Consider the following 21,897-nt stretch of genomic DNA (forward strand, 5'->3'; position numbering starts at 1 on the left):
TAATGACAGCAAATTCAAATGTTGTTTCCAGTTCGGAACTTTATTACAAGGCTAAAATAATTTGTAGACAATATAAACATACACGATATGAAAACCAAAGCCTACCATGTGAATATACTAAGTTTGAACACAAAGTGTATATTAGCAAGTATATTTCCAAAAATATTCATTTTCGGTTTTGTAGGGCACTTGTGGATGAGAAAGTCAGTTTAAGTCCATGAGAATGACGTCTTAAATGGTCTCACGATAGTAGATGAAGTCTTTAAGATTGCATCTAGGTGCCGGATATTTCATCACAATTTGATGGTTAGGGTGACTCAGAAGGAACTGTCTAGTCAGCAACACATTGTGTATGCTGAATGCCAGCATCCTAGTCTTATCGTGAAGATGATCCACATTTGTTTTTTGGAATATATGCTATGCGTCATAAGGACTTTGATTGCAGGAGGAGCACCTGTATAGAGTACCGGGAACAATGTCTTGGAAGAAGACGCCCACTATCTAAATTACTGCGTATGGCGCAATATGAAGAACTTGCGAGCGTGTCACGCGTGACACGAACTACACAAAATTACAAATTTCTTTCTTTTATCCTAAAAAAGATGAAGCTTCTTAGACATTTGTTTATATTTCACTGGCAATAGTTGACATCCTAGGAATTATTTAAAGTTCTTTACTTCATTTATTAGCTTAATCTTGATATCGAAAGACACACAGACATAATCATTAAATCGACCTACACTATAATACTGATCAATACACATTACTTTACCTAGTTTATACGCCGCTCTGTCTTCTTTATAGTCTCTTAGGCAAACATTTCGAGGTGTTTTTAAATGAAAATAAATACCTATTTAGAATAACATTCATAGTATGGTGGATGGTATAATATAAAGAAATCACGAACGTGTCACGCGTGATTTTCAGTACCAAATATCATGGGGACAATGTAAAGTTCCGAACTAAACTCTTAGGCTAATATTTCGAGGTGCTGCAAACGAAACCTTATATATTTATAAAATAATTACGGCTATGGTATAACATAAAATCACGAACGTGTCACGCGTGACACGAAGCAAAAAACTTTAAATATTTCCTTAATTTTCTAAAAAAAATGATTTGTTTCTACTTTTTCCACTAAAATTCAGCAGAAATCCTCAAGATACCAAGAATCGGACGGCATATTTCGATGGAGGCTGTGAAACAAAACGTGGACTTATTCTGCTCGATTACAATACCATATATTCAGGGAGTAATGTGATTTTCTTCACCAAACCGGATAGCTCTATTTTATATATTGATATATTACTATATCTGGAATTTGAACGAGAGGCAGACGTACGAATTTTCCATCATAAAGAAAAATAAAAGGGTTTTCCAAGAAGTTGTGTTATTTTGGTATTCAAACAACAATGGAAGGTATGACGTTAATAATGAAAACCAATATCAGTCAAATGTCCATCACGAGCAGGGTTACAGGACCATATCCATTTGCATAATCAAACGCCAAGTGGCTGAACTTTGTCCCCAATAGTCTATCGAATTACATCCTTGAGGTCTTTTATCGACGCTGGTCTGTTGGCGAAGACCTCTCTTTTAAGTGACCCCAAAGAAAACGCAAGTCCTTAAATAACAAGATTTCTGTGGCCAATTGTGTTCATAACACGGTCCGCAAACTTTTCCGTAAAAGATTACGTGATGTGGCGTCGTCTTGTTGTACAGATCAATATCATCCACATCCGACCATAAAAAATTATTAATCATCTCCCGATAGTGCAGTCCATTGATCGATACTGTTAATCATACAATACTGTAAATCTCAACAATAACTCTTGGGTTTTCCGAGCCTCAGATGTGACAATTCTGCTTTGTTTGATGTAGCCACCGAGGTAGAAGTGGACCCTATCAGTCAATATGATTTTTCGATGGAATTCTGGATCGTTTTTATGCATTTCAAGGGCACAATCAGCAAAGAAGCGGTAAATTTTTTCAAGAAAATAACAGTGTGTCTTACACACCAAAAATATGTGTAGGGATACACTTGAGCAGCAGAGGTGAATTCCAGAACAGGCCTAATAGTTCTTTAATAAGATTTATTACTTTATTTGGAATACCGGTTGCGGCTAGTGCGTTCCATATTGCAGGCCTTGATATAGTATCAAAGGCTCGTTGGAAGTCCACAAATACAAGGTAAAGTTGGCTCTTGTATTCCCTTGACTGCTTAATAATGATACTTATTGTATTGATAGGGTTAGCAGCAAAGGACCTATATTTTCTGAAGCCAGTCTGCTCATTCCGTAGCTTTCATCTTCAATAGGTAAGATCCGATTTGGTATTATTTGAGCAAAGGTTTTCTGTATGGAATTTTGGAGTGTTGATTTTGGTATATCTTCCGTTTTCCAGGTAAAGTTGGCAGTTCCCGTGACTGTTCAATGATGATACTTATTGTATTGATATAGTTAGCAAAGGACCTATTTTCTCTGAAGCCAGCCTAAAGCCATTCCGTAGCCTTTCATCGACAATAGGTAAGATCCAATTTGGTATTATTTGAGCAAAGGTTTTCTGTATAGGATTTTGGAGTGTTGATTTTGGTATTTCCTCCGTTTTCTAGGTATGTTGGAAGACTTCAGTGACTCCGTATTTAAAAAGTTCAGCTGGCAGTTTGTCTGGTCCAGCAGATTTGTTGTTTTTTACACTTTACGTACGTTTTTAACATCCTCGTGAGACGGTTCTGCGGTATATTCCTATTTGGATTTCGTTGTGTTTGAAATAAGTTGGACGGTGTTTCCTCTGCTGGTAGGCTGACTTCAGTAAAATATTCCTTCCTTCGACTTGTTCTTCGGTGGAATGCAGTTCTCTTCCTTCTTTATATTTAATGTGTGGGGTGCTTCTTCGTCGCTTTCCTCTGAGGTTTCTGATATTAGCAGCTTTTTCGGCTTCATCGCCTACCTCAATCAACTGTTCGATAACATTGTTGCTTTTACCAATGTCCCTTAAGTTTATTGGACTCTCGAACAATGAACTCCCTCCGCAGTGAGGGCTTGCCGGGGCCACCAAAATTGTAGAGAACGATGCTAACATGTCGTATATGTCTTTAGTTGTCTTCTTAAACACCACCTCAACCCGGTTCATTTTGAAAGACAAATCTTCTGCCTCCTCTGAGAGCAACTGTTTGAGCTTCTCATATTTCTCATTCAATGTCTTCATCCATCCTTCGACCTCATGTGTGACCATATTGTCCAATTTATTTCCATAGTCACAGTCATGCATTAAATGTCAGCTTTCTCGAAAAACGTCTTCATTTTCCAGACTATTAGTGGGTTGCAAACTTCTTCTGCCTTTTCGATCATCGGCTTGAAAACGTCAGCATCAATTCTGGTCGCGAAATGCTCCAGATGATTTAAATTCTCCTCTATAATGCCAACACATTCTCTTAATTGGGTTACATTCCGGGAGGATACTCTCTCAGATACATATGAACACGTGGCGATTAGCTCCTCGGCTTTTCGAGCAAATCTGCAGGACTGTTCTTTTAACTTCATCTCCTGGAGTCTTTTTTGAAAGCCTTACATTTAAAAAAGTCAGTTTCGGGGCATTTTAATATTTTTTATATATTCACTTTATGTCGTTGTCCAAGTCACGACAAACGCTTTAACTAACAATTATTTCCTCGGTTTATTTAAAAAATTTACTCCTAGCAAATCCTGAGCCCATTGCCACAATTGCTAGAGTATTTCTTTTCAGTTTTGATTTATAAGCCTACTGCTTAGAAATCCCTTCGCTGATTCTATTGAGTCTCTTGCCACGGGTGGGGGAGAACTCAATTTTTCGAAGGACCAAAAATAATTATTAGTGTGATGCCTCAGCATCTGTATAAAATTAAGAACGCAGAACGTCTTAACACTATGTGCGTTTGTATGACTCTAATTTATTAATACAATATTTTGCTTAACCGTATCAATACAAAATATGTCTTAGGCTACCCTTTCAATACAATTCTTATCACTAAACTCTAGGTTCTAAAAATACCAACATTTTATAATTGAAGAAATTTCCCACAATGCATGTGCCATAAAAAAGTCATAAAATCTTAAGTGCATAGCTCACACACAAACTGCTAGCGATGCCAGCTACCACTGCATGTGGGATCTTCAACTCTTATCTCAAGACTCTTCCATTATCAAATCAATAGAAAATGTGAAAATCTGTTCAAAGTATTTTGAACATAAAGTCTTGTAGATTTTTGTGCGAAAGATTTATAGCCTCTTGGCTATGTTAAAATAAAGACCTTTCTTCTAGTACCTTGCAATATAAAATTAAAAATTTTAAAGCTTCCAAGAGTTTTCCTTTCCGTAAAATACTACTCTGCCGAAGAATATACATACATATATACCTAAAAGGGTCTCAGGCTATTACTTTGAAGTGGTCACATAACAAATCTCTACACACGTGTTATCGTAGTACACGTGTTATCGTTTGCACCGATAATAATAAGGAGACCCAATTCATCAAGGCAAAAAATATATAGGGTTTCGATATTGTGTCTCTGGTAGTATGAGATTAGTAGAAGACACTTGATATTCTTTCTATCTTAAAATGGAGTTTCTAACAGGAAAAAGTCATGAACGTGTCACGTATATCACGAAACAAACGAAAGTTTCATACAAAAGCGATTAGAATCGCTTCATGACTCCAGAAAAATTATAAAACAACGACTTTATCAAAGGTACTGCTTAACAAATTCTTATAAATTGTGGTCACGATCGTGTCACGCATGACACGAACCACCAATATTAACACAGGAGAGATAGGAATTACTTGGCGATAATCGCTCTTAACCACACGTTCACAAATATTACAAAACAACGACTTTATCACAGATACTGCTGAACACACAGTGTCACAAAGACTTACATTATGATCTTATAAATTTAACATGATCTCAGAATTCTCAACTAGAGCACCCACTGTAAGCTAAAATACCCGGACTGCAGTTAATGCTTAAGCAGTTTTAACACGGCTGATGCTTATTATTACAACATAGTTATCGTTTGTTCCATTCCATTCTTTGCCCCTCCATCCCAAGCCGCATAAAGATTTTTCCCGGTACTGGGAACCAACAGTAAACCAACCAAAAACAAAAAAGCAAATGAACGCGACAAAAAATGCAATAAAAAACCGCAGACTATATAAATGTTTATTACACTCTGTGGTTCAGTTGTTCTCAACCTCAACTATGTGGCCAACATCATGTGTTTGTAAGTTTATATATCAAGGGAGATGTGTTCTTTTTATTGAGCGCTCATTCCCTTCCGTTCTTCCACTAAACAAGGTATTCCAAAATGGGCGTTATAGTTTCCTCATTTGATCCTTTTACCGTCCTTCTCTCTCTTTTTCTCTGTATGAAATTTTCACTGCGACACAGTTAATTTTTATGAAACACATTAAATTTAAAAAGGTGATAAGTTAACATTACTGGAATGAATGTTGTCCCTTTTTTATTTGGTCGCATGGAGGATCCCTGTTGGCTCGTGGCTTAGTGTCCCTTTTTTGAAATACCAATAAATGCTAATGGTTATCGATTTTGATGTTTGATGCAGTCGTTGCCGTTCTGCTGTCCTTGTCTGTCCTTTTTTTTCCATTGACCATCAAACACCAAATAATGGCCATAAAATGAAGTAAAAAGTTATTGAGTTTTGTTGTGATACCTTGTTTACAAATGGGCCATAATGTTGCGTGGATGAGAAAAAAAGTAATGGAAATTAAGGGGATAAAATGGATGGAATTTAAGGGATTGAAGCTGGTAAGCTTTGCGTAGGGAGAAACATAGAGTGCGATGCTCATAAATTTCTATGGGAAAATCAATTGATCTTCCGGGAGGAGATCTATTGGTCTTTAATGAGAAAAGCTATTTGTCTTCTATAGGAAGACATATTGGTTTTCGGTAAGAAGACCTGTTGGTCTTCTGTGAGAAGGTCTATTGTTCTTTTAGGAGTAGCAAACAGAAGGTGGATTATTAAAAAAAAATTTTAATAATCCAAAACGTGATTTAAAAACCAGTAAGGAAAGGATCAAAGTCGGGCGGGGCCGACTATATGATACCCTACACCACTGTGAATATGTAAAATATAAATCGGAGCTATATCCAGATCTAAACCGATTTTGATATAATTTGGCACATTTATTTCCAGACCGAATTCAGTCACACATTCCAAATATCATTGAAATCCGACTTATATAGCGTGTTTGGAGCAGCAAATACGCGAAATCGGCCGAAAATATATATGGGTGCTATATCCAAATCTGAACCGATTTCGATATAATTTGGCACATTTATTTCTGGACTGAATTCAGTCACACATTCCAAATTTCATTAAAATCGGACGTATATAGCGTGATTGGTACGTCGCATACGTGAAATCGGGCGAACATATATATGGGAGCTATATCCAAATCTGAACCGATTTCGATATAATTTGGCACATTTATTTTTAGACCAAATTCAGTCACACATTCCAAATTTCATCGAAATCGGACATATATAGCGTGTGTGTTACAGAAAATACGTGAAATCGGCCGAAAATATATATGGGGGCTATACCAAAACTTGGACCGATATAGCCCATCTTCGAACTTGATCTTCCGACGGCTAAAAAAATGGTATTCCCCAATTTTCAGCGAAATCGGTCAACAAATGCGACCTGTATGTTGCGAACGGACGGACGGACGGACGGACGGACGGACGGACGGACGGACGGACATGCATAAATCGACTCAGAAAGTGATTCTATGTATATCCCTAGAAGGAACTATCGGTCTATCTCGCTTCCTTTTGTATGTTACATACAAATGCACTAACACATAATACCCCTTACCACATAGTGGTGTAGGGTATAAAAAATTAAGCATCCAAAAGCCAACATTACGTGGATTTTTTAAAAAATATTTTTTCAAGTAATCAACAATACGAGGATTATTTAAAAAATATTTTTTCAAGTAATCAACAATACGAGGATTATTTAAAAAATATTTTTTCAATTATCCAACAATACGTGGATTTTTTAAAAAATATTTTTTCAATTATCCAACAATACGTGGATTTTTTAAAAAATATTTTTTCAATTGTCCAACAATACGTGGATTTTTTAAAAAATATTTTTTCAATTGTCCAACAATACGTGGATTTTTTAAAAAATATATTTTTCAATTATCCAACAATACGTGGATTTTTTAAAAAATATTTTTTTCAATTATCCAACAATACGTGGATTTTTTAAAAAATATTTTTTCAATTACCCAACAATACGTGGATTTTTTAAAAAATATATTTTTCAATTATACAACAATACGTGGATTTTTTAAAAAATATTTTTTCAATTATCCAACAATACGTGGATTTTTTAAAAATATTTTTCAATTATCCAACAATACGTGGATTTTTTAAAAAATATTTTTTCAATTATCCAACAATACGTGGATTTTTTAAAAAATATTTTTTCAATTACCCAACAATACGTGGATTTTTTAAAAAAATTTTTTCAATTATCCAACAATACGTGGATTTTTTAAAAAATATTTTTTCAATTATCCAACAATACGTGGATTTTTTAAAAAATATTTTTTCAATTATACAACAATACGTGGATTTTTTAAAAAATATTTTTTCAATTATCCAACAATACGTGGATTTTTTAAAAATATTTTTCAATTATCCAACAATACGTGGATTTTTTAAAAAATATTTTTTCAATTATCCAACAATACGTGGATTTTTTAAAAAAATATTTTTTCAATTATCCAAAAATATTTTTTCAATTATACAACAATACGTGGATTTTTTAAAAAATATTTTTTCAATTATACAACAATACGTGGATTTTTTAAAAAATATTTTTTCAAGTAGCCAACAATACGTTGATTTTTTAAATAATAATTTTTCAAGTAGCCAAAAATACGTGGATTTTTTAAAAAATATTTTTTCAATTATACAACAATACGTGGATTTTTTAAAAAATATTTTTTCAATTATCCAACAATACGTGGATTTTTTTAAAAAATATTTTTTCAATTATCCAACAATACGTGGATTTTTTAAAAAATATTTTTTCAACTAGCCAACAATACGTGGATTTTTTAAAAAATATTTTTTCAACTAGCCAACAATACGTGGATTTTTTAAAAAATATTTTTTCAAGTAGCCAACAATACGTGGATTTTTTAAAAAATATTTTTTCAATTATCCAACAATACGTGGATTTTTTAAAAAATATTTTTTCAATTATCCAACAATACGTGGATTTTTTAAAAAATATTTTTTCAATTATACAACAATACGTGGATTATTTAAAAAATATTTTTTCAAATAATCAACAATACGTGGATTATTTAAAAAATATTTTTTCAAGTCACCAACAATACGTGGATTATTTAAAAAATATTTTTTCAAGTAATCAACAATACGAGGATTATTTAAAAAATATTTTTTCAATTATCCAACAATACGTGGATTTTTTAAAAAATATTTTTTCAATTATCCAACAATACGTGGATTTTTTAAAAAATATTTTTTCAATTGTCCAACAATACGTGGATTTTTTAAAAAATATATTTTTCAATTATCCAACAATACGTGGATTTTTTAAAAAATATTTTTTCAATTGTCCAACAATACGTGGATTTTTTAAAAAATATATTTTTCAATTATCCAACAATACGTGGATTTTTTAAAAAATATTTTTTTCAATTATCCAACAATACGTGGATTTTTTAAAAAATATTTTTTCAATTACCCAACAATACGTGGATTTTTTAAAAAATATATTTTTCAATTATACAACAATACGTGGATTTTTTAAAAAATATTTTTTCAATTATCCAACAATACGTGGATTTTTTAAAAATATTTTTCAATTATCCAACAATACGTGGATTTTTTAAAAAATATTTTTTCAATTATCCAACAATACGTGGATTTTTTAAAAAATATTTTTTCAATTACCCAACAATACGTGGATTTTTTAAAAAAATTTTTTCAATTATCCAACAATACGTGGATTTTTTAAAAAATATTTTTTCAATTATCCAACAATACGTGGATTTTTTAAAAAATATTTTTTCAATTATACAACAATACGTGGATTTTTTAAAAAATATTTTTTCAATTATCCAACAATACGTGGATTTTTTAAAAATATTTTTCAATTATCCAACAATACGTGGATTTTTTAAAAAATATTTTTTCAATTATCCAACAATACGTGGATTTTTTAAAAAAATATTTTTTCAATTATCCAAAAATATTTTTTCAATTATACAACAATACGTGGATTTTTTAAAAAATATTTTTTCAATTATACAACAATACGTGGATTTTTTAAAAAATATTTTTTCAATTATCCAACAATACGTGGATTTTTTTAAAAAATATTTTTTCAATTATCCAACAATACGTGGATTTTTTAAAAAATATTTTTTCAACTAGCCAACAATACGTGGATTTTTTAAAAAATATTTTTTCAAGTAGCCAACAATACGTGGATTTTTTAAAAAATATTTTTTCAAGTAGCCAACAATACGTGGATTTTTTAAAAAATATTTTTCAAGTAGCCAACAATACGTGGATTTTTTAAAAAATGTTTTTTCAAGTAGCCAACAATACGTGGATTTTTTAAAAAATATTTTTTCAAGTAGCCAACAATACGTGGATTTTTTAAAAAATATTTTTTCAAGTAGCCAACAATACGTGGATTTTTTAAAAAATATTTTTTAAGTAGCCAACAATACGTGGATTTTTTAAAAAATATTTTTTCAAGTAGCCAACAATACGTGGACTTTTTAAAAAATATTTTTTCAAGTAGCCAACAATACGTGGATTTTTTAAAAAATATTTTTTCAAGTAGCCAACAATACGTTGATTTTTTAAATAATAATTTTTCAAGTAGCCAAAAATACGTGGATTTTTTAAAAAATATTTTTTCAAGTAACCAACAATACGTGGATTTTTTAAAAAATATTTTTTCAAGTAACCAACAATACGTGGATTTTTTAAAAAATATTTTTTCAAGTAACCAACAATACGTGGATTTTTTAAAAAATATTTTTTCAAGTAACCAACAATACGTGGATTTTCTAAAAAAATATTTTTTCAAGTAACCAACAATACGTGGATTTTTTAAAAAATATTTTTTCAAGTAACCAACAATACGTGGATTTTTTAAAAAATATTTTTTCAAGTAACCAACAATACGTGGATTTTTTAAAAAATATTTTTTCAAACAGCCAACTATAAGTGGATTTTTTAAAAAATATTTTTTCAAGTAACCAACAATACGTGGATTTTTTAAAAAATATTTTTTCAAACAACCAACAATACGTGGATTTTTTAAAAAATATTTTTTCAAACAGCCAACAATACGTGGATTTTTTAAAAAATATTTTTTCAAACAGCCAACAATACGTGGATTTAAAAAAATAATTTTTTAAATTATCCAACAATACGTGGATTTTTTAAAAAATATGTTTTCAATTATCCAACGATACGAGGATTTTTTAAAAAATATTTTTTCAATTATCCAACAATACGTGGATTTTTTAAAAAATATTTTTTCAATTATCCAACAATACGTGGATTTTTTAAAAAATATTTTTTCAATTATCCAACAATACGTGGATTTTTTAAAAAATATTTTTTCAATTATCCAACAATACGTGGATTTTTTAAAAAATATTTTTTCAATTATCCAACAATACGTGGATTTTTTAAAAAATATTTTTTCAATTATCCAACAATACGTGGATTTTTTAAAAAATATTTTTTCAATTATCCAACAATACGTGGATTTTTTAAAAAATATTTTTTCAATTATCCAACAATACGTGGATTTTTTAAAAAATATATTTTCAGCAGTACGTGGATTTTTAAAAAAACATTTTTTCAAGCAGCCAGCAATACGTGGATTTTTAAAAAAACATTTTTTCAAGCAGCCAGCAATACGTGGATTTTTTAAAAAATATTTTTTCAAACAGCCAACAATACGTGGATTTTTTAAAAAATATTTTTTCAATTATCCAACAATACGTGGATTTTTTAAAAAATATTTTTTCAATTATCCAACAATACGTGGATTTTTTAAAAAATATTTTTTCAATTATCCAACAATACGTGGATTTTTTAAAAAATATTTTTTCAATTATCCAACAATACGTGGATTTTTTAAAAAATATTTTTTCAATTATCCAACAATACGTGGATTTTTTAAAAAATATTTTTTCAAACAGCCAACAATACTTGAATTTTTTAAAACATATGTTTTCAGCAGTACGTGGATTTTTAAAAAAACATTTTTTCAAGCAGCCAGCAATACGTGGATTTTTAAAAAAACATTTTTCCAAGCAGCCAGCAATACGTGGATTTTTTAAAAAATATTTTTTCCATTATCCAGCGATACGTGGATTTTTTAAAAAATATTTTTTCCATTATCCAGCGATACGTGGATTTTTTAAAAAATATTTTTTCAAGTATCCAACTATACGTGGATTTTTTAAAAAATATTTTTTCAAGTAGCCAACAGTACGTGGATTATTTAAAAAAAAATTCTTTCTCAAGTAGCCAACAATACGTGGATTATTTAAAAAAAATTCTTCCTCAAGTAGCCAACAATACGTAAAAACTTAGTCCTTTCGAGCATTTCCTCCTTCACATGTGTATGTGGGTGCATAAAATGTTCAATGTAAGTATTTCCTAAACAAAAACTAATTCTTCTTCGATTTGGAAATCAAGGCTTCAATGCAGTCAGTCTCTGCCTGACTGACTGCCAGTCAATCTGTTACACCCAAAAAATTGCAATGCTGGTGTTTGCCAAAATAATTTATTGCCTTTGAACTTAAATTGATTTGAAAAGTTGTATAAAGAAATAAGAACAAGAAAAAGTTGAAAACTTTAAATGCAGCTCTAAAACTAAAATGAATTTAAGGATAATACTTTTGGTTTTCTGAAATCTTAAAGATGCTCGAATGAACGCCAAAAACTTTTCCGACAAAAAGTGTCCTTTAAAAAATCCTTAATTTGATTACAACATCCAAAGGACAATGTTGTGGCCAAAGTTACAAAAATGTGTTTTTACCACAAAATTTTCCATCTTCTATTTGTGATTGTCTGCATGTCCTAAGGCCAAAGATTGCATGTAATGCTGCATGGTTTCATGGATGTTATACTTACATACGTCCTTACGCAAAAACAGGGCTAGGTATGAAGTGCAACAAAAAAGTTACTTACATCGGAGGTTTCACCTCATGTTTGACTGTCAAGTCCTACGAATAGGACACTCTGCATGAAATGTAAATTCATGTATTTATGTATATGGGCAAAGTTCATGTAATCTTCGTGGTTTTTAAACACAGCCACTGGTTACAAGTTTTCCTGTTTTCCAGGTTTCCCCACCCATGTCACACACACATTGGGTGTGTGGTAAAATAGCTTGTTGCATGCGACATTTTTGTGAGTATGAAGAATGGAAGGAGCTATACGGATGAACCCAGTAAAAGTCATAAGGAAGCATTATAGGGAAAATCCACGCCTGTTTAAACTTGAAAAAATAATTTGAAAAATCCAACTTTTGGGTAAACTTGAAAAAATATTTTATAAAAAACCACGTTTTATGTAAAGTTGAAAACGTGACTTGAGCTGAAAAATATTTTTTACAAAATCCACGTCTTATAGAAACATGAAAAAATATTTTTTAAAAAATCCACGTCTTATAGAAACATGAAAAAATATTTTTTAAAAAATCCACGTCTTATAGAAACATGAAAAAATATTTTTTAAAAAATCCACGTCTTATAGAAACATGAAAAAATATTTTTTAAAAAATCCACGTCTTATAGAAACATGAAAAAATATTTTTTAAAAAATCCACGTCTTATAGAAACATGAAAAAATATTTTTTAAAAAATCCACGTCTTATAGAAACATGAAAAAATATTTTTTAAAAAATCCACGTCTTATAGAAACATGAAAAAATATTTTTTAAAAAATCCACGTCTTATAGAAACATGAAAAAATATTTTTTAAAAAATCCACGTCTTATAGAAACATGAAAAAATATTTTTTAAAAAATCCACGTCTTATAGAAACATGAAAAAATATTTTTTAAAAAATCCACGTCTTATAGAAACATGAAAAAATATTTTTTAAAAAATCCACGTCTTATAGAAACATGAAAAAATATTTTTTAAAAAATCCACGTCTTATAGAAACATGAAAAAATATTTTTTAAAAAATCCACGTCTTATAGAAACATGAAAAAATATTTTTTAAAAAATCCACGTCTTATAGAAACATGAAAAAATATTTTTTAAAAAATCCACGTCTTATAGAAACATGAAAAAATATTTTTTAAAAAATCCACGTCTTATAGAAACATGAAAAAATATTTTTTAAAAAATCCACGTCTTATAGAAACATGAAAAAATATTTTTTAAAAAATCCACGTCTTATAGAAACATGAAAAAATATTTTTTAAAAAATCCACGTCTTATAGAAACATGAAAAAATATTTTTTAAAAAATCCACGTCTTATAGAAACATGAAAAAATATTTTTTAAAAAATCCACGTCTTATAGAAACATGAAAAAATATTTTTTAAAAAATCCACGTCTTATAGAAACATGAAAAAATATTTTTTAAAAAATCCACGTCTTATAGAAACATGAAAAAATATTTTTTAAAAAATCCACGTCTTATAGAAACATGAAAAAATATTTTTTAAAAAATCCACGTCTTATAGAAACATGAAAAAATATTTTTTAAAAAATCCACGTCTTATAGAAACATGAAAAAATATTTTTTAAAAAATCCACGTCTTATAGAAACATGAAAAAATATTTTTTAAAAAATCCACGTCTTATAGAAACATGAAAAAATATTTTTTAAAAAATCCACGTCTTATAGAAACATGAAAAAATATTTTTTAAAAAATCCACGTCTTATAGAAACATGAAAAAATATTTTTTAAAAAATCCACGTCTTATAGAAACATGAAAAAATATTTTTTAAAAAATCCACGTCTTATAGAAACATGAAAAAATATTTTTTAAAAAATCCACGTCTTATAGAAACATGAAAAAATATTTTTTAAAAAATCCACGTCTTATAGAAACATGAAAAAATATTTTTAAAAAAATCCACGTCTTATAGAAACATGAAAAAATATTTTTTAAAAAATCCACGTCTTATAGAAACATGAAAAAATATTTTTTAAAAAATCCACGTCTTATAGAAACATGAAAAAATATTTTTTAAAAAATCCACGTCTTATAGAAACATGAAAAAATATTTTTTAAAAAATCCTCGTCTTATAGAAACATGAAAAAATATTTTTTAAAAAATCCACGTCTTATAGAAAGATGAAAAAATATTTTTTAAAAAATCCACGTCTTATAGAAACATGAAAAAATATTTTTTAAAAAATCCACGTCTTATAGAAACATGAAAAAATAATTTTTAAAAAATCCACGTCTTATAGAAACATGAAAAAATATTTTTTAAAAAATCCACGTCTTATAGAAACATGAAAAAATATTTTTTAAAAAATCCACGTCTTATAGAAACATGAAAAAATATTTTTTAAAAAATCCACGTCTTATAGAAACATGAAAAAATATTTTTTAAAGATCCACGTCTTATAGAAACATGAAAAAATATTTTTTAAAAAATCCACGTCTTATAGAAACATGAAAAAATATTTTTTAAAAAATCCACGTCTTATAGAAACATGAAAAAATATTTTTTTAAAAAATCCACGTCTTATAGAAACATGAAAAAATATTTTTTAAAAAATCCACGTCTTATAGAAACTTGAAAAAATATTTTTTAAAAAATCCACGTCTTATAGAAACATGAAAAAATATTTTTTAAAAAATCCACGTCTTATAGAAACATGAAAAAATATTTTTTAAAAAATCCACGTCTTATAGAAACATGAAAAAATATGTTTTAAAAAATCCACGTCTTATAGAAACATGAAAAAATATTTTTTAAAAAATCCACGTCTTATAGAAACATGAAAAAATATTTTTTAAAAAATCCACGTCTTATAGAAACATGAAAAAATATGTTTTAAAAAATCCACGTCTTATAGAAACATGAAAAAATATTTTTTAAAAAATCCACGTCTTATAGAAACATGAAAAAATATTTTTTAAAAAATCCACGTCTTATAGAAACATGAAAAAATATTTTTTAAAAAATCCACGTCTTATAGAAACATGAAAAAATATTTTTTAAAAAATCCACGTCTTATAGAAACATGAAAAAATATTTTTTAAAAAATCCACGTCTTATAGAAACATGAAAAAATATTTTTTAAAAAATCCACGTCTTATAGAAACATGAAAATATATTTTTTAAAAAATCCACGTTTTGTGTAAACTTGAAAAAATATTTTTTAAAAAATCCACGTTTTGTGTAAACTTGAAAAAATATTTTTTAAAAAATCCACGTTTTGTGTAAACTTGAAAAAATATTTTTTAAAAAATCCACGTTTTGTGTAAACTTGAAAAAATATTTTTTAAAAAATCCACGTTTTGTGTAAACTTGAAAAAATATTTTTTAAAAAATCCACGTTTTGTGTAAACTTGAAAAAATATTTTTTAAAAAATCCACGTTTTGTGTAAACTTGAAAAAATATTTTTTAAAAAATCCACGTTTTGTGTAAACTTGAAAAAATATTTTTTAAAAAATAGTGAAAATGACAAAAGTACACGCACACCACATATGCTGTCCTGCTGCTGTTGCTGGTAACTTAATTTTCTACACTTTAACCTCGACTGAGATTAAAAGTTCACAACTTTGCCCAAACCATATTAGTCTTTACAAATGGCTACTACACCACATCCTTCATTTTCATCTTCGTCGTCAGTTGGTCACACACAACAAATCTCTAAAGGTTAACGTTGAAAAAGTATAGAATTTATTTCTTCATGACATTTGCCAGATTTAATGCACTAACATATTAGTCATACCCCCCTCCCCAATCTTCTATCATATGAACCACAGGATATGTGTAGATATATGTCACCAATAAGAAGTTCGTCTTCTAAATCGGTCTAATGTCCTCGGTGTATTGGGTTTGGTTTTTTGTTTTTAGTTATTTTGATTAGATTTTATGCTACTCTGTGTTTTGGATTTTGACACAGATTTTTTTTGATTTGTTACAATTTAATATGGTTAAGTCTTTGGGGGATGTAAAGGCTATTTTGTTTTAAGGATTAAAGGAAGAACCATAGGGCCATGGATGCAAGAGCTGTTTATAAAATCAACATGCGTCTTTCCAACATCTCTTCATGAAGACTCTAATAAAAACTAATGATGCTATGAATTTCCCTGTGAACGTATGTGTGTGGAGTGTCTGGATGTAAATGGTGATATGTAGGGTTGCCATATCATTACAAAAATAACACAATAAACGTGGATTTTTTTGTACGATTTTTAGCATCACCCATAACCCACACCAAACGCGGATTTTTTAAAGATTTTCAGAAGCAATTATGGACCACAATAAACGTGGATTTTTTAAAGATTTTTTGAAGCCACCATGATCCACAATAAACGTGGATTTTTTAAAGATTTTTTGAAGCCACCATGATCCACAATAAACGTGGATTTTTTAAAGATTTTTTGAAGCCACCATGATCCACAATAAACGTGGACTTTTTAAAGATTTTTTGAAGCCACCATGATCCACAATAAACGTGGATTTTTAAAAGATTTTTTGAAGCCACCATGATCCACAATAAACGTGGATTTTTTAAAGATTTTTTGAAGCCACCATGATCCACAATAAACGTGGATTTTTTAAAGATTTTTTGAAGCCACCATGATCCACAATAAACGTGGATTTTTTAAAGATTTTTTGAAGCCACCATGATCCACAATAAACGTGGATTTTTTAAAGATTTTTTGAAGCCACCATGATCCACAATAAACGTGGATTTTTTAAAGATTTTTTGAAGCCACCATGATCCACAATAAACGTGGATTTTTTAAAGATTTTTTGAAGCCACCATGATCCACAATAAACGTGGACTTTTTAAAGATTTTTTGAAGCCACCATGATCCACAATAAACGTGGATTTTTAAAAGATTTTTTGAAGCCACCATGATCCACAATAAACGTGGATTTTTTAAAGATTTTTTGAAGCCACCATGATCCACAATAAACGTGGATTTTTTAAAGATTTTTTGAAGCCACCATGATCCACAATAAACGTGGATTTTTTAAAGATTTTTTGAAGCCACCATGATCCACAATAAACGTGGATTTTTTAAAGATTTTTTGAAGCCACCATGATCCACAATAAACGTGGATTTTTTAAAGATTTTTTGAAGCCACCATGATCCACAATAAACGTGGATTTTTTAAAGATTTTTTTAAGCCACCATGGTCCACAATAAACGTGGATTTTTTAAAGATTTTTTGAAGCAATTATGGACCACAATAAACGCGGATTTTTTAAAGATTTTTTGAAGCAATTATGGACCACAATAAACGCGGATTTTTTAAAGATTTTTTGAAGCAATTATGGACCACAATAAACGTGTATTTTTTAAAGATTTTTTGAAGCAATTATGGACCACAATAAACGCGGATTTTTTAAACAATTTTTGAAGAAATTGTGGACCACAATAAGCGTGGAGTTTTTAAAGATTTTTTGAAGCAATTATGGACCACAATAAACGTGGATTTTTTAAAGATTTTTTGAAGCCACCATGATCCACAATAAACGTGGATTTTTTAAAGATTTTTTGAAGCCACCATGATCCACAATAAACGTGGACTTTTTAAAGATTTTTTGAAGCCACCATGATCCACAATAAACGTGGATTTTTTAAAGATTTTTTGAAGCCACCATGATCCACAATAAACGTGGATTTTTTAAAGATTTTTTGAAGCCACCATGATCCACAATAAACGTGGATTTTTAAAGATTTTTTGAAGCCACCATGATCCACAATAAACGTGGATTTTGTAAAGATTTTTTGAAGCCACCATGATCCACAATAAACGTGGATTTTTTAAAGATTTTTTGAAGCCACCATGATCCACAATAAACGTGGATTTTTTAAAGATTTTTTGAAGCCACCATACAGCACAATAAACGTGGATTTTTTAAAGATTTTTTGAAGACACCATACAGCACAATGAACGTGGATTTTTTAAAGATTTTTTGAAACCACCATACAGCACAATAAACGTGGATTTTTTAAAGATTTTTTGAAGACACCATACAGCAAAATAAGCGTGGATCTTTTAAAGATTTTTTTAAGCCACCATGGTCCACAATAAACGTGGATTTTTTAAAGATTTTTTGAAGCAATTATGGACCACAATAAACGCGGATTTTTTAAAGATTTTTTGAAGCAATTATGGACCACAATAAACGCGGATTTTTTAAAGATTTTTTGAAGCAATTATGGACCACAATAAACGTGTATTTTTTAAAGATTTTTTGAAGCAATTATGGACCACAATAAACGTGGATTTTTTAAACATTTTTTGAAGCAATTATGGACCACAAAAAACGCGGATTTTTTTAAAGATTTTTTGAAGCAATTATGGACCACAATAAACGTGGATTTTTTAAAGATTTTTTGAAGCAATTATGGACCACAATAAACGCGGATTTTTTAAAGATTTTTTGAAGCAATTATGGACCACAATAAACGTGGATTTTTTAAAGATTTTTTAAGCAATAATGGACCACAATAAATGTGGATTTTTTAAAGATTTTTTTGAAGCAATTGTGGACCACAATAAACGTGGATTTTTTAAACAATTTTTGAAGCAATTGTGGACCACAATAAGCGTGGAGTTTTTAAAGATTTTTTGAAGCTTGGCATCCCTTTTTAATACGCCTTGCATTACTTCCATGTACCATCATCCAGCTGATGGTGACACTACTCGCTATACCCCATACGCATACAGACAGACACACTACTTTCCTTCTTCATATTCAGCTCATAGAAATTTGCTTAATTTGTATGCCACATGTTGTTGTGATTAGACAGAAAAGATGTCTTTTTGAAATTGAATCGTGTGTGGCAGGATGTGAGGTTTTTTTGTTGCTGGATTTTACCGTCTACCCTCATTCTCAGCCGTAGTAGCAGTAGAAGACGAAAACGAAGACTTATGGTTAACAAGTGTTAATAAGATTTGTGTTAAGAAATTATGATGAGTTTTTAGCCCAATTCTGGGGGGGGGGGGGTTGGCGGAAGGGAACTGAGTGGAAGAATGAATTCTCGGATGTTGATAGAGCATATGTGTACTCCTCCTGTTAAGGATTATGCGAAACGTGAACTTTAGCTATTATGAAGTTTGTAACGATATTCATTCACATATATGAGACTCATTTATTTCGAACGTGTTTAGCGTTTTCCAAATAGGTTTACATGGCGGTTTCGTTGTGGTACTATGGATATTCTCATGGTTTCCTAGCAATGATAAGTTATGTGAATCCAATTAGGTGATAAAGAGAAAATTAGGTCAGCTTAAATTTGTTGGAAAAAGCCAATAAAGAAACAAGGAATTTAAGAAAAAAATATTGAAAACAGTTTGAATTTTTCGTGGATTTTTAGAATATTTTTACAAGGACCCAAGGATCGCAATAAACTTGGCTTTTTTTAAATATTTTTTCGAGGACCCAAAGACCACACAAACGTGGATTTTTAAAATATTTTCACGAGGACCCAAAGACCACAAGAAACGTGGATTTTTAAAATATTTTTAGGCAAACCCAAAGACCACAAGAAACGTGTGGAAGAATGAATTCTCGGATGTTGATAGAGCATATGTGTACTCCTCCTGTTAAGGATTATGCGAAACGTGAACTTTAGCTATTATGAAGTTTGTAACGATATTCATTCACATATATGAGACTCATTTATTTCGAACGTGTTTAGCGTTTTCCAAATAGGTTTACATGGCGGTTTCGTTGTGGTACTATGGATATTCTCATGGTTTCCTAGCAATGATAAGTTATGTGAATCCAATTAGGTGATAAAGAGAAAATTAGGTCAGCTTAAATTTGTTGGAAAAAGCCAATAAAGAAACAAGGAATTTAAGAAAAAAATATTGAAAACAGTTTGAATTTTTCGTGGATTTTTAGAATATTTTTACAAGGACCCAAGGATCGCAATAAACTTGGCTTTTTTTAAATATTTTTTCGAGGACCCAAAGACCACACAAACGTGGATTTTTAAAATATTTTCACGAGGACCCAAAGACCACAAGAAACGTGGATTTTTAAAATATTTTTAGGCAAACCCAAAGACCACAAGAAACGTGGATTTTTTTAAATATTTTTAGAAAGACCCAAACGGCACAAGAAACGTGGATTTTTTAAATATTTTTAAAAGGACCCAAACGGCACAAGAAACGTGGATTTTTTAAATATTTTTAAAAGGACCCAAACGGCACAAGAAACGTAGATTTTTTAAATATTTTTAAAAGGACCCAAACGGCACAAGAAACGTGGATTTTTTAAATATTTTTAAAAGGGCCCAAACGGCACAAGAAACGTGGATTTTTTAAATATTTTTAAAAGGACCCAAACGGCACAAGAAACGTGGATTTTTTAAATATTTGCCTGGATTTTTTTTAAAATATTTTTACGAGGACCCAAAGACCAGAAGAAACGTGGATTTTTAAAATATTTTTACGAGGACCCAAAGACCACAAGATGCATGGATTTTTTAAATATTTTTAGGACAGCACACATAAATCACAATTTTTTAAAGATGATTCAATTCCAAGCGTCATTAAATGTCTTTCATTTACCACACCTTTCAGCTGCCTCATTTCACGGCTAAATGAACAAACTATCTCGCATCTCATCCTTGTGAATGTGTCAGTATTTCTTCTTAAAGAGATGTAATTTCAATGACTTCCACCACTAAAGAAATTACCCATACTACTGCCTCATCATACCAACATTGACACACACCCACACGCCTATTCGGCTTAACGTCTACACAATTTACACGTGATTATCGTAAATGTTAAGGATAATATAACTTTATTACCCCGTTTGTAATTCAGGGACAAAGGAGACAAATAAACGATCGGTGGCGAATCGATGGAAGGATGGCTGGAAGAAAGGCAATAGTTTTTTAAACTGTAGCTACAAAAAATCTTTAAAAAAATACACGTTTATTGTGGTCCATGAAAAATGCTAAAAATCTTTAAAAACCCACGTTTATTGTGGCCTAAGAGTGGTGCCAAAAATCTTTAAAAATTCACGTTTATCGAGGTCCATGAAGGCTGCCAAAAATCTTTAAAAACTCCAAGTTTATTGTGGCCTAAGAGTGGTGCCAAAAATCTTTTAAAAATCCATTTTTATTGTGACCAAAGAGTGGTGCCAAAAATCTTTAAAAAAATCCACGTTTATTGTGGTCCATGAAAAATGCTAAAAATATTTAAAAAATCCACGTTTATTGTGGCGTACGAGTGGTGCCAAAAATCTTTAACAAAATCCACGTTTATTGTGTTTATTGTGGCCTAAGAGTGGTGCCAAACATCTTTTAAAAAATCCACGTTTATTGTGGCGTATGAGTGCTGGCAAAAATCTTTAAAAATTCACGTTTATTGTGGCGTACGAGTGGTGCCAAAAATTCTTAAAAACTCCAAGTTTATTGTGGTTCCAAAAATCTTTAAAAATCCACGTCTATTGTGGCCTAAGAGTGGTGCCAAAATCTTTTAAAAAAATCCAAGTTTATTGTTGCCTAAGAGTGGTGCCAAAATCTTTACAAAATCCAAGTTTATTGTGGCCTAAGAGTGGTACCAAAAATCTTCAAAAAATCCACGTTTATTGTGACCTAAGAGTGGTGCCAAAAATCTTTAA

The 21,897-nt window shown here is 29.9% G+C and overlaps 1 protein-coding gene across 2 annotated transcripts in view; it reads right to left on the reverse strand.

The window, feature by feature from the left end:
* The window catches only part of stai (stathmin), a 517,066-nt gene that overhangs the window by 461,309 nt on the left and 33,860 nt on the right, over positions 1 to 21,897 (reverse strand). The window lies entirely within an intron of this gene.

Source organism: Musca autumnalis, unplaced genomic scaffold, assembly GCF_047663935.1.
Source record: "Musca autumnalis isolate F117 unplaced genomic scaffold, ASM4766393v1 scaffold_2, whole genome shotgun sequence".
Taxonomy (NCBI): Eukaryota; Metazoa; Arthropoda; class Insecta; order Diptera; family Muscidae; genus Musca; species Musca autumnalis.